A 13223-nucleotide genomic window follows, 5' to 3' on the forward strand; every position below is an offset into this window, starting at 1 on the left:
CATATAGATGGGTTCCTGGAAGCAGAATCCTGAAAGACGCCTGAGTACTTGTAAAGGCAGACTTACATTACCGAGCGCAGTCTGTTTCAATGTCAATTTTATTAATAGCAGAATAAAAGCAAAGGAACAAATACAATTTGTCTGTCAGGAGTAGCCAATAAAATCATCCTTTCTCAGGGGCTGCAAATTATTCCAGGTAACAATATGCAACCTGCCAGAAAAAAAAAAAAATGAAGAGAAAATGCTTTTTTTTTTTTTTGGTTCAGCATATTAACATAATGTGCCATATTAATTCATGTGTTTGCTGTTTCGATCCTCTCTGCCTCTAAGCGGTACTGGAGTTGAACATAGGGTCAGATAATGCATATGCTGTAAGTGGGACACATTCTCACCAGGGGTGCCAGGAGAAGCCTAGCACTCGTCAACCCCCCTTCAAATTCCCTTTGCCTCAGATGTGTTGGTGATCATCGGATCCATGAGGCCCCAGGCTGCAAAAAAATAAAGTAAAATAAAATAAAATAAAAAATCTCCATTTACTTCGTAGATTTACAGTAGACAAGTAATTAACCGAATGCAGCCACTAGAGGGCGCAGTGGTGCAGTTTTACAGGTCCCTTTCCTTGCTTTCAAGCATTTAGGTGAACAGAGATCCTAAATCTGTACAAATGAGATGTGGTTACGGTCATCTCTTTCGGTACTCATGGGGGTTGACTTCAGGGCACATGAATATCTATGTCTGAGGATGCTACAGTCCTGTGTAGGCAATTGTGTACGATTTGTGCACAACCTGAACAATTCTCCCTTATACTGCAAGGAGGTATTTGTGTGTGTGTGTGTGTGTGTGTGTGTGTGTGTGTGTGTGTGTGTGTGTAGGTGTGTTCACATGTACAATCTGTATGCAGGTACCTGAGGAGTCCAAAAGAGGGTAATGGATTCCCTGGAACTGGAGTTACAGGTGGTTGGGAGCTACGTGGCGTGGGTTCTAGGAATGAAATTTGGATCCTCTGGAATGGCAGCAAGCTTTCTCACCCAGCCTCTGAGCCATCGCTCCAGCCCTTCTATGCCGTAGTTTAAATCATCTCTAGATGACAAATAATGTATAAATATGATGGGGTTACTTCTTAAGTAGTTGTTAAACTATATTGTTTAGGGAACAATGACAAGAAAAAAATCTGCAGAATAGTGTAGCTACATAAAAATAATTTCAACCCCAGGCTGGTTGAATTAGCAGACATATGCAGACCCAAGGCTGTGGACTTGAAACGACATCCCACTTGGCTCTTCCCTTGGTGAATAATCCTGTGCTCACAGAGCTTCTCCTCTGTAACCCAGAGGGGAAATGATAGACTGATGGTCTTCACCCTGGATATAGAGTCTCCTCAACAACGATTGGCCCAAGGCTGAGAGCTTCCAAGGAAGCCCCTGTGTGGCCATCTTCGTGATTCTCTGGTAGTCACCGGAAGTCGCCAGGTTTTCAAGAAGAATTTGTTCAAAGTAGGGCTGAAAAGATTTTTAAAAAGTATGCCACCGGATGATCTTAAATAAACCCCATCAAGCCAACCATGCCCGGATCAACCTGAGTACAGCCAAGTCTTGGGGGTTGGTGCCTGAGAGTTATGTCTTCCCAAGCTCAGGCCTGGATTTTAGCTGAGTCACCTCAGTTGTCCAGCAGTTCTTTCTCATTTGTTTTGCCTGACAATACCCATCTTTCCTTTGGCTTGCTCATAGGCAGAGTCTGGCACCTAGGATGGAGTGCAGTAAATAGACACTGAATGGTGAACAGGTCTGCCTGTTCCCAAATACCTGGCAACCACTTCTTAAATAATTGACTCTGAGGCTTGATATTACTTTCAAAGGCTTAGCCGGTAGCTCAGGCTTATTACCAACTAGCTTTTACACTTAAATTAATCCATAATTCTTATCTGTGTTTAGCCACATGGCTTGTTACGTTTTCTCAGTGCCCATTCTCATCTTGCTTCCTCTGCATCTGGCTGCTGACTCCACCCTTCTTCTTCCCAGAATTCTCCTAGTCTGGTCCCCCTGCCTATATTTCCTGCCTGGCTACTGGCTAATCAGTGTTTTATTAAACCAGTTCAAGTGACCAATCTTTACAGTGTACAAGAGCATTATCCCACAGCAGTAGATACTGAATAGTAAAAAGAGACCAAAAATCAAGGGTTTTTCTAAACCTGCCTTGTAAAAATTATCTGGATATTTGTTAAAAAATACTAATTACCAGGTGCCTTCTCTCAAAGATAGGTCAAGGAGTGAGGTCCAGGAATCTTTCTCTGTAAATGAATGCCCAAGTTATTCATCTCCAAAGGAAATTTGAGGGATCTTGAGTGAGGCGATAAATGTCACTACACTGAAGACATATTCAAAGTAAGGTATCATGCTGAGAGCAGTGAGAATCCGAGAGAAGCAATTTTGAGTAGAGGTTAGCATGTAGTGCAGGTCAAGGTCAGAAAACACTTGTCGAAAGATGCTAGAACCTTGCAGAGAGCAGGCTAAGGTGACTCCTAGGATGGAAAGGGAACAGGATTGCTTCCCAGGACTACCTAACATGCTAATTCCACAGAGGTACTGCCAGGTGAAGTCTTCTTTCATTGTTTGTAGATGACATTTTCTCTGAACTTCAGGCAGAGATGGTGGGTAGCCTTTGATCACTGTCTAAATCTCTTTGGTTCATTCTAAGCCAGTCCTGGTTTATTACAGGACTGGATGCAATTGCTCTCTGTAAAAGTTGGACACTATTCAGAAGAGATGGGCATTTCCCGTGGGCAGCAGTGGACCAATTTTCTCATCTTTACCCTCTTAGTAACAGAATGCATACTCTAATGTCCAGATTATAGTGGTCATAATGAGACCGAAACAGGCCTTCTCAGCTGGTTTTGGTTTCAGCAGCCCTAGACTTCTATACCTAGTACTACTGACTCTCTGAGGGTGGGCAACAGCATCTGGTAACATTGTAGGAATGCAGATCCTGAATCATAACTAGAGAGGGAGGAAGTAATAGAATGATGAATAGACACAAGCATTCACGCTTCAGTCCTTCAAGACTGAGAGCAGGGCGTCGGCTTGTCCGTCGTCCGGCATGGCTGGTGGGAAGGCTAGTGCGGTGTGCCCTGGGTTCCGGGGAACTCGGAGGAGGAGGATTTTCCTGCGGTTGCTGGCTGCCCTGCTGCACAACCTGCAGCTGGTTGAGAGGCTTTCCGAGTCACGTGCCGCCAGCTCAAGGCCTTCGCGCTGCTGCAGCTGCAACTGTGGCCACGATGCGGCCCGCCGTCTGCGAGCCTTCGCGGATCAGCCCTCAGGCTCCTTGGGTCGCCGGGTCGTGCGGTTCAAGGACACCTTCACCCAGGAACTCTGCCGCCGCCTCTGGGACCGTCGAGGACCACCCCAAATCATCAGAAGGGCCCGGGAGCCAACGCGTAAGCACAGACTGGACTCTCCCGGCCGAAGTCACGTCCCCTCCTCCCTTCAGTGACCTACACCGACCTCAGTGTTCATGAGTTATCTCCGGCACGATGCACGGCTTCGAATCCTAACTCGGATTGTCAACATGCAGATGCCTAAGGTCAAATGGACCTGTGCATGCTGGTCCTGTGACTAGGCAGGGCACAGAGGGGAGTCTAGACCACAACATAGCATGACTGAGAGCCATGGATAAAGAACCAGAAAGAACGCCTGCCTCCTACAAGCGGGACTGAAGCTGAATAAATGCTGCTGCATCCGCACTGGTTCAGGAGAATACCAGGGAAGATGGTGGATGGAATGACAACCCTAAAGTTGCCAAAATCTGATTAAATATGTAATAAGCTGGTGATAAGTCTGTAGGATCTTGCTAGTTATAGTTAAGACGTTAAGCGTAAAAAAAAAAAAAAAAAAAAGACTGAGAGCAACCCTGTAAATACAATGATATAGAAAAGGACTCTCAGTGAATAAGTTTCTTGCTGGTGTTAGGTATATGTTTATTATGCATTTATTAAGCTCTTGCTATTGTTACTCCGTATCATAAAATTTCCTTCTCCAAAAGAGAAAATGATATTTGATCCCTAGTGCTGGAGACCCAACCCATGACCTTGCACATTTTAAGCAATTCCTCTATCCCTGAGCTGTCCTCCCAGCCTCCATAATTCTTACTTGTTGATTGCTTCACAACTTCCAGTATAGTTCACAAGATGAACTACAAAAGTCAAGGCATTCCATAACATGGCCTGCCCAACTCTCCAGCCTCCTGCACCCTTCCCCATCTGTCCTCCATTGTTGTGGAGTAGTATTTTAACTAGACAAAGATGTGGTACATTTGTTCATGCTGTGGAATATTACTTTAACTGTGTTACTTTTGTTTATGCTGCATTTGTTTAATGATAGAAACATGTGCTGCATCTGTTTCACCTTGCCTGCCTAAGGCATCTAATTAGCCTAAGAAAGAGCTGACTGGCCAATAGCTAGGCAGAGAAAGGATAGACTGGACTAGCAGGCAGAGAAAGTAAAGAGGAGGAGAAATCTAGGCTCAAGAGGAGAAGAGAAGAGTGAGAGAAAAAGGAGGAAATAATGAGGCACACGCCAGGGGAAGAAGCCAGGCAGACACCAGCTAGCCAGACAGCGAAGCAGTAAAAGTAAGATATACAGAAGTAAGAAAGGTAATAAGTCTCGAGGCAAAAGGTAGATAAAGAGAAACAGGTTAATTTAAGTTAAAAGAGCTAGCCAGAAATGTGCCTAAGATAGGCTGAACATTCAAAACTAATAATAAGTCTCTGTGTCATAATTTGGGAGCTGGTTGGTGGCCCAAAAGAAAAAAACCTGGTACATTTCATCACTCTGGCTTTCTTGTAAGTAGACTTTCTTTGTGTCCCAGCAGACACTCCCAAATAACCAACACAGAGACTTAATATTAATTATAAATGCTTAGCCACTAGCTTAGGCTTATTACTAACTAGCTCTTAGAATTTATATTAACCTATTTCTGTTAATCTACATTCTGCCACATGGTGTTACCTCTCTTTCATCTTGCACCTCCTGTTTCCTCTCCCTGTCTGGCTGGTGACTCCTCATACCCCTCCCTTCTTCTTTAGTCTGGTTCTCCTACCTAACATTGTCCCATCTAGCTATGGGCCAATCATCTTCTTTATTAAACCAATCACAGCAACATATATTTCCATGGTATGAAGGAATATTCCCCATTTTCTCCTTTATGTCTAATTAAAAAGGAAGGTTTTAACTTTAACATTCTAAAATTATATACAACAAAAACAGTTATTAAGTTAGAATTACACTTACAATATCCAGTCCATTTGTGTTTGGCAAATTTAGAGAAAATATTTATCTTATCTTCATGAGTCTACAGTTTTATGACTAATTTATCTTTTTATCATAATTAAGGAAAAGTTTACATCTAATTATTTAGTCTTTAACTCCATCAAAGACCCCAGAAGGGTGAAATGTTACATAATGACAGGGACATCTGGCTGCCTGGACTATCAACCAGAGTTCTTCTACAATGTTGGGGTAACCATATTTGGCCTACATGCCTAGAATATCTGGTAGACATTTTTGAGAAGCAGGAAACTTTGAAGGACTGTCCTACCTTGTCTTGGCACAGTTTGGCAGTTACTTTCTTTTTTGTCCTGCTGGTCCAGTTTAGACAGTATACTGTCAGCAATTGAGGCAAGGGCAGTTTTTTGTTTTTGTTTTTGTTTTCCTCGAATGCCTAGCTTTTGATATAAAGAGGGTAAACTCCTTATGGAGGTTCTTCAATGCACATCATCTTCTTTGAAGTAAATTGGTGCTGCCAGGAGCAGACATGTTTCACTGCCAAGAAAAGCCTTATGTTATTAAGACAGTATAAATGCCATGTTCTATACATCTTTGAAGGGTCTAAAGACCATATAACTGTCTAAATATATCTTTTTATGACCTTGAAAACATACCTAACATAATTATAAATTTGACTAGTATAGATGACTATTAATCTATATTTCTTTATTACACGCTACATTTTTAAATGAACTGCATAAATATAATACCCCAAACAAGAGTAGAAACATACATACAGTATAACAAAATTAACTTTATTTGTATCAATAAGTCAAAATTAAATTTATTTGTATCCATAAACCAAAATCTATACCAGTGTAAAATATTTTGAGATTAATGGTTGTTTTTGGATTAAAGTAGATTTAATAATCTTTGCTTTTTCCTATCATTCGTATATCGTATCCCCCTTTTTTCCTTTAGAAAGAGATCTTTTAATTTACATTTTTTGTTTAGCTTTTTTTTAAACTATGACCAATAACAATTTGTAATCAAGCCCCCTTAAATGACAATAAACATCTATAACCAATCTTTTGAGAATATGGGTGTTGTTCTCTAGAATACTTCCTATTGTTTGTGGGTACTAATATCTTTGGGAGAACCTTGAGAAAATCAGGATATTGTTAGGTCTTGGATGGAGCAGTTTGTGGAACTGGATTATCTCAGCCAGCAGCCTTGAATTTGGATGAAGAATTCTGAGGAGACTGTAACAGAGGCATTCTGAAATGCTGGATCATCTGGGCCATCTGTTTTCATTGGTGTTTGGTCCCCTTGTTCTGAAATACATAAACTTTTAAAGGTAACATACATTACAAGGATGAAATATGTGATGTGTACAAGTCAGTTAAAGGTGATTTTTTTTGTTTTATATTTGAGTAGGTAAAATACATGTTATATGTTTTGTAAGGTTTTTGTTTTGTTTTGTTTTGTTTTGTTTTAGATTTTTATGTCTGTAGTCACAATTTTCAGGGGGCCTTCCTCTATCAGATCCAATCACCTTTAACCTAGGATGGATCTATAGCCTCCCTTCCTGTGGAAATAAAAGCACAACCTCTACCCCAAACCGGCACACTTTTTGACTTCCATTTCGAAGTCATGATATTTTTTAAATATATAGGTTGGTTTAATCTAGCAGCTTTCATAATCCAGTGTTTCTTAGTAGCTAAAAATTTAAAGATAGTACAATAACATACAGGATCCAGACTTTATGTGTATTTTCCACCTTTATGTGGCTTTTCTCTTTTACATTACTTTACCCCCTTTTTAAGGACTTTATTTTATTATTTTAAAACTATATATTTCTTTTTTTATGACTGTCTATACCCTTTTTCTTTTCTCTCCCAAGCCTTTGTACATTTGAAAACACATTGTAACCCATGTAGAGTTTAGAGGTTTTTACCATCTGGATCTGTCTTTACTGAGTATCTGTATTGTTTTTTGATTGCATGGGATGAATCATAAATCACCATATTAGTCACTGGCATGGCTCAGCTTCGTGCATGGCATTGGTGGCTGGCTCCTCCCCAACTCTGGGTTCCCTGAGAGCTTAGCTTTATGGTGGAAGTACTGGCAGGAATCAAATTTATTGCCCCAGCTCTGGGAAGTTGTTAGGTCCATGCTGTCACCAAGTAGCATGCCTCCCGTTACTCATAAACCCTATTGAAGTGTTTGATAGCAGGGTGTCTTTAAAAAGCTGCACTCACTAGCAGCTAGCACCGAGCTAAGAAAGCTGCTTCTTAAAGGAGCCATGCCTCAGTTTGTCCTTAGTATTGAGCCTACTACTCAAAAGGAGGTTATCACGAAGCTACATTTGCCTCTGTTTTTGTGTGCTTAGAATCTTTTTTTTTTTCTTTAGCTTTCTTAGGTCTTATGTGGACATTCTGACCCCACATTGGAATGCCATATGTAAGCAGACTTTCTCTGTGTCCCAACAGCCACTCCCAAATAACCAACACAGAGACTTAATATCAATTATAAATGCTCAGTCGATAGCTCAGGTTTATTACTAACTAGCTCTTACAACTTAAATGAACATATTTCTATTAATCTACATTCCACCATGTGGTGTTACCTCTCTTTCATCTTGTACCTCCTGTTACTTATCCTTGTCTCCTCTGACTCCACCCTTCTTCTTCCCAGTGTCCTTAGTCTGGTTCTCCTGCCTAACCTTATCCTGTCCAGCTATTGATCAGTCAACTTCTTTATTAAACCAATCACAGCAACATGTATTTACACAGTGTAAAGAAATATTCCACGCTTTCCTGTGGCTAATTCCATCTTGTCTTTCTAGTTACAGCACAAATGTTACTTTTGCTGGGAAGATGTCTGACTACCTTGTTAAATTTACTTATTTATATATTCATTTGTGTGTATGTATGTATGTATATGCAGTGCAGATGTGTGCACATGAATGTGCCTATGAGTGTGCAGGTGTGAGCATATGCAGAGGCAAGAGGAGGACATTGAGCATCCTCATCTATCACTTTCCATATTAATCTTTTGAGACAGGGTCTCTCACTGGAGCTGGAGCTGAGCTGGTTCTGAGCTCAGTGAACCCAGCAAGTCTTCAGTAAGCCTGAGCAGTCCTCTTGCCTCCAGCTCTACAGTACTAGGGTAATAGATTCACATATGGCCACGTCAGGATTTTCACATGGGGCACAGGATCTGAACTCAGGTCCTCTGGAAGAACTGCAGGTGTCCTTACCCACTGAGCCACCTCTCTAGGCCCTCAAATGTACTTCTATTTATTTTCTTCACATTACTCATTGACTTCCTGCGTGGTATGTAAAACTATTGTGCCTGTTCATCTGCTTATGGTCAAATCCATGCATGGTGTCATTGCCTCTTGGTGTCCTTGTGGGCCTTGGGAATACTGGCAGACTTAACACATATTTATTGGGTGACTTCCCAGTCTGCAACTGAACTTCAAAATGAACACACTAAGTTAGCAACTGAACTGCTGCTTTGTTAGACACATGCTGTGTCTTGTTTTTTAAAAAACCATAGATTACAATTATTGTTTCATTTGTGGAAACAAATGTTTTACAGGACATTCTTCAAACGATCTTAAAATATACTTGTCAGGAGTTGTCTTCAGGTTCAGAGCTCACCCTGTATTCATGCGTTGGAAGGGAAATGCTGGGACTAAAAAAAAAAATAAATAACATCACAATGCTTTGTACCACGTCAGATAAACAAGCAACTGACTCTAAAATTTATGATGGCTTTACAGTTGTTTTGCTAGAGATTGTTCTAGAAATGGAAAGAGGAACTCAGACTCCAGTGCCATCTAGTGGTCATGCTTCGTTCCTCTAGAAATAAAAGCCAGTCCAGTCCAGTACTGAGTTTTGACTTGTTGGGGGGGGGTGTTTTTTTGATGTGTATCTTTGCAGTCTCAAGTACAGCCTGAGTTGTATTAAGGATGATGCATGTTAGTGAATGCCTGGCAGATTTCTGAGCACCAACCCTCTGTGGGGTATGGCATATAAAAATAAGGATGTAGTATAAATAATAACTTTCTTAGGTGATCCTTCCCATAGCTTTGTGATATCTAATGGCACGGACCCATCCAATGCCTCCATTTACTGGTGAATATTGTTGGACACCCAGAGGCAAAGGGAACTTATGAGTCATGGTCAGCTGTCTCACCATTTGGATATGGAACGTGCTCCCTAAGGGCTCATGTGTTGAATGTTTGTTCCTCAGCTCTTGATGCTGTTTTTGGGAGCTTCTGGGAATTTTAGGAGATGAGTCCTAGTTGGATGAAATAGGTCACTAAAGGCGTGGCTTTGAAAGCCATCTCTTCTCCCCAGCTTACTACCTCCCTGTTTTCTGCCTTCTGTCCACCATGAGGTGAAGCACTTCCATCATTACCACCACATGTCCACGCTAGCTGCCCTGATGGTCTGCACAATGCAGCCCAGGGGTAGGGGGAAAGCAAGCAACCATGGACAGAACTCTCTGAACCCATGAGTAAAACACGCCCTTCCATCTTCAAATTGTCTCTATCAGGCAACTTGGTCACAGCGAGGTGAAATGCAATGGGGATATGGATGTTTCAGGTTCTTAGGTGTCATAAGGAGATGAAGGGTCCCCTAACACAATTATTGTTTATAAAACATCACCTCATTTCTGTACAGCGCAGCTTGCATGCCTCCTGTTGCAAAGGTAGTCCTGGGTTTGTTTCAGCTGCCTAGAATTCTTCTCCATGCTTGCCCTCAGCTTGAAGACATGGAGCTCGTTGTAGAAGACAGCTAGGTCATTCGTTGGAGAAGCCTTGGGGTCACTCTGTAATACTGCAGACCAACAACCTCCAATATCTAGTGAGAAGAGTATGTGATCTAGCTGAGATGGGGTCATGTAGGCCTAATGTTAGACAAATTGGTTCCAAATCTTAATTGTGGCAGTCCCTAACTCACCCTGTGGATGTCAACATGTCTAATTTGTGTGGAAGATGTTAGAACAATATTTGTCTCCTAAGTCTTTCATAAGGCTTAAATGAGATAACGGCATATTTAAGTTGTCACATCTTTGTGCCTGATACGCGAAAACTGAGCCGCTGATCTCTGACCTCACCTGGTCTAAAAGCAGCTGCTGTTTCTAGGTTTACAGTGTGCTACTTCCTGCTTTCCTTTGCTCTCTGTAATCCAGTTGTGCCCATTTCTAAATATTTAGCATTAGAGACATCTAAAAACTGAATGACTTGACGGCACATATTGAGGGCAGGGGACAAAGAATGTTTTAAATACTGCATGCATTTATTGTCATAAAACTGCAAGAATCACCCAGTAAATGAAACCAAAAGTCACCTTATAAGAGACTAAACCGTATTTTGAATGCTATAAAACAACCGTCTATGAACTAACTGTATCACACCACACACCAAAACATTCCATTATGAGAACTTAGCGAACCCATATCCTGGCTCCAATTTCTCATTCTGAGAGTATAGTCTCTCTGTTAAGTTAATGAAAAACAAGCTCATGAGACTTGGATTGTATTCCTAAATTTGAAAATGGTCTACAAAAAGGCTTGGGAGACTTTTTGTTGATAAATTCCAAATAATATCCTACCTAAACTGGTAATAAAATGGTGGAGGGAGATGCTGAACCACAAATGCATTTCCATTTAACTCTTAATCTCGGAGTCCTCAACTCTATTTCTCCTTTCCCCTCCCAGCAAAACCCCGATTTCAGGCCAAATCATCACAAAGAAAAACAATGTGGACCATGTGTCATAATCACATCTGCCTTTGGAACACAGGGTTCTATTCCCTAGACAGCAGATTGAACTGTGGAAGGCATTATTGAAGCGGCTTCTATGATTCTCTCCTTTCCTCCCAACAAAATAAACACACAGCAGCTTGGTTAGTCTGTGGACAACCCATGCTACCCTAGTCCTCCCTGCAAATGAAGAGAGCTTTCTTTTCAGCTGTCTGTCTTCTGTTCCTAGTGTGCATTGATGAGCTACCCAACTTTTCCTTAATGCACCTTCACAGTGTGCTTGGAGGGTTAGAAGAAAAAGAATGAGAGGGAATAATAGAGAAAAGTAGATGAAGAAGTGTAGAAACAATGTTTGGTGGACTTATAAGTTGAATATTAAAATCTACTTGAAATATATTTAAGACATACCAAAGTTCTAAACTTTGTGTGACTATCTAGTGTCTATCTGGTGCTACAGCAATGTTCAAAGTCAGACTCAGTTGGAATCTTTATGTCTCTTTAGCTAAAAGACTTGGTTTATCTGGGAAGCCATCCAAGGTCAGAGCCACCACTGATATCCATGTCCAGCATGACAGCTGAGCAAAAGAATCGTGTCACCACTGTGACCCTTTAGGGGCTGACCTAATAGAACACTGTGTTCTTCAGAAGTGTTAAGGATTGGAGCGTGTGCAACCAAACCCTTCCCAACACCATCATAACACAAAGTGTCTGGTCTGCAATCAGATGTCTGAGTGCTCATGTGAAAGTAGATTGTGTATTTAAACCTGTAAAGCCTTCCTGTATAGAAGGACTTAGATAATGCGTCTCTTTATGTTTTTCTCCCTAACAGACAACATTCAAATGATGTCTCATGTCAGGCCACATTGAAGTATTTTGTGTGGCTTTAGGTTACACATTTGATGATGGCCTTGAGTTAGTCAAACTGCACCCATAAAGGAATTTATTTTAAGGACTGACCTAGAGACAAAGAGGTAAAACAAATGGGGAAAGTCAGCATGATTACCCAAGAAGAAGCAAAGACGGAAGGGAAGAGTCACTTTCAAGTTCTTGAGCAGCATCATTTAGTGTGGGAAAACTCACGAGTTGACACTCCAAACCCAAAGCCAGAAAAATTAGCAGAAGCACGACACAGGAGATGCCTTGAACACACCATGGTGCTCTTTCCAACAACTAGAGAGTGAGTCACGGCCACCAGATCGGTAGACTCCACTATCCCACCAGTGTCCAGGCCAGCTGGCTGGAGCATGCTGTCCACAGGGCAATAGAAATGACTGCCTTCAGGTGCATTTTCAGAATTCCAGACTCAAGCCATCTACTGTGTGCTTGCTTTGTCCCCAAAGGAATATCAATCGATCACAGCAATAGTGAGCATTGGTATAGCTCCACACACTCCCTTTGTGCCCAGCCCCATGGAGTGATTTTTGCTTACAAGAAGATAACATAATTCCACTTTGTGTGTGAGGATATAGTTACATGGGTATGGCAGTGTATAGAGACAGAGACCAGTCTCAGCTGGTTACCTCAGCTTTTATCTACTTATTTTTATTTATTTATTATTCATTCATTTATTTATTTTTGAGTCAGGGTCTTTCAATACCAAGGCTGACAGGCCAGCATGTCCCCCTGACTCACCTCCCAGAACTGGAATTTTTATGAACACATCATGAGACTCAACTTTTTGTATATATTGGATTCTGAGGATTGAATTCAAGGCCTTGTGCCTTCAAGACAAGAACACTTTACCAACTGAGTCCCCTAAATCCCACCTCTTTGCAGTGAGAAGAGCAGTGGAGTGGCAGAAAATTCAGTCCAGCAAAAGAAAATGCCACCCTTCCTTGGTTAATTCGAAATGACTCAAAATAATGATATTTGCACATAGCGGGGTGTGATTGTGAAGAAAGAGAAACTAAATTCTGAGACACACTTGGGCACTGATGAAGCCTTAAAGTAGGATGTGAAGTAAAGAAAGTAGGTCTAAAAACATGGCTATTTTATGCTTCCACTTACGTGAACTATCTAGACATGATAGATTCACAGAGCTAAGACAGAGCTTAAAGATGAACAGGGCCCAAGGAGAGGGAGTGGGTAATGACCACTTGGTGATCAGAGTTTGTGGTAAGTAGGTGACCAAAGTTCCTTGGAGGAGATAGTGATAATATTCTATAGCTTCGTGAATACACACAAT

At 41.3% G+C, this 13223-nt stretch overlaps 1 pseudogene; it reads left to right on the plus strand.

Moving 5' to 3' along the window:
* The first annotated feature begins 3093 nt into the window (after positions 1–3093).
* On the plus strand, positions 3094–3434 carry LOC131893811 (protein NCBP2AS2-like; annotated as a pseudogene).
* Positions 3435–13223: the final 9789 nt, after the last annotated feature.

This window comes from Peromyscus eremicus, chromosome 16_21, assembly GCF_949786415.1.
Source record: "Peromyscus eremicus chromosome 16_21, PerEre_H2_v1, whole genome shotgun sequence".
Classification (NCBI taxonomy): domain Eukaryota; kingdom Metazoa; phylum Chordata; class Mammalia; order Rodentia; family Cricetidae; genus Peromyscus; species Peromyscus eremicus.